The sequence below is a fragment of the Pseudophryne corroboree genome, chromosome 6 (genome assembly GCF_028390025.1).
Source record: "Pseudophryne corroboree isolate aPseCor3 chromosome 6, aPseCor3.hap2, whole genome shotgun sequence".
Lineage (NCBI taxonomy): Eukaryota > Metazoa > Chordata > Amphibia > Anura > Myobatrachidae > Pseudophryne > Pseudophryne corroboree.
Genome location: NC_086449.1, coordinates 340,260,233 through 340,261,736, shown reverse-complemented (window position 1 = coordinate 340,261,736; position 1,504 = coordinate 340,260,233). Strand labels below are relative to the sequence as shown.

The 1,504-nt window shown below is 40.0% G+C and overlaps 1 pseudogene; it reads right to left on the bottom strand.

Moving 5' to 3' along the window:
* Nucleotides 1–455: 455 nt before the first annotated feature.
* On the bottom strand, nt 456–575 carry LOC134937172 (5S ribosomal RNA; annotated as a pseudogene).
* Nucleotides 576–1,504: the final 929 nt, after the last annotated feature.

Here is a 1,504-nt window from a genome sequence, read left to right as displayed (position 1 = left end):
GGATAAACCTGATGGAAAATTAAGAGCACCTATGGTAAAAATTTTTTTTACAGAAAAAACAATTATATGCCTGAGTAGATCAAGGGAAATTAAGAAAAGTGAGATCACTATGGTAATGATTATAGGTTATTAGTGATCTATTAACCTATACGATTTAGAAAGAAGGCATAAGAAAAGGGTATAATAATAATATAAGTCAAAATTGGAATACCAATTTAGCTGATGGTGGTCCCCTTGGTGGAAGCTATGTTTGCTACACAAAAGATCCTAATGTAAGAAAACGTTTATACAAACTTTGAAAGCAAACGACATAAAGGAAGAAACAAAAACAAAAATCGCCAATAGAAAGTAATTCGTAATCAATAATTGTCAGAAGGGTGATAGCAGAATGGGTACAGGCTTACAAGGTTAGGAAGTTGCTCTAACACTTCTGCTGTTTGTGATCATAGGTTGAATTTTTACTGCACCTGATATTTCCAAGGGGTCACCCAGCTTGGTACTAATCAGGCTTGTCAGTACTTAGCTTCCAAGATCGGATGAGATTGGGCGTTTACCGCTGAAATATGGCAGTAGTGGCAACACTAAGATACAAATGGGAGAGTGTAATGGAGAATGAGCAACAAGGGTACTTCTGCTGTCCAGTTAGTAGCGCAGATTCTCTGTTACTGTGAGTATTGCAGAGAGTGTTCTCGCATCTGGATGAGAGGGTACAGAATTGTATAGAGAGGATAAGTAGAGAATAGGGAGGGGACCCCACCTTCTGCTGTCCACTGTCTTATATAATTTATAGCGGACAGTGGATGAGAGAGGTAGGTTAGTCTCACCTATTGAAAAAATGAAGGGTTGGAAAGAATGGTGTGATCACCAACAATCAGTGTGTGACAGGCTAAAATGCTGAGTCAGAAGACCAAAATCTTAAGTAGAGCCTGAGTTATGCTACAATGGATAGCAACCATAATTTGCAAAGGAGTAAACCTATAACTGGGTGATGCAAGGTCCAGCTCACCAAAAAAATGCTAAAACCATATGCATTAGGTAGGGGAAAGGAAAGGGGAAGTCGTAGAGCAATTTTAGGAGAAATTTCAATGACAATTGTGGATCAGGTAGGCAAACAAAGAAAAGAAAAAAATATTTTCAATATATAAGTCAAATGACTATTTCCTAATATGAAAAGTCCCAAATAGGCACATACAATACCAGGGGATACCATATAGTGATCTGAACTAGGGAAAGTTCAGCATCACTGAGCACAGACGGACCGTTTCACCAGGGTGGCTTGTTCACTGTGTCAGGGCATTAGGGAAAGCTGCCGTATTTAAGGTAAAGGGAGGGGAGGGGACAAAGGAGGCTTGGCATCATGCTGAGTCTGGATTGGTTGGAGACCGGAAGTCCAAAAAGGTGACGTCATCCCCGTTTAAATGAAAACAAAGGAGAGTTTGAGGTTAACTTTGAGGTCTGAAGTCTTTGCCATGCGCGTAGTTAGTGAGAACATGTGAGGGTAGCT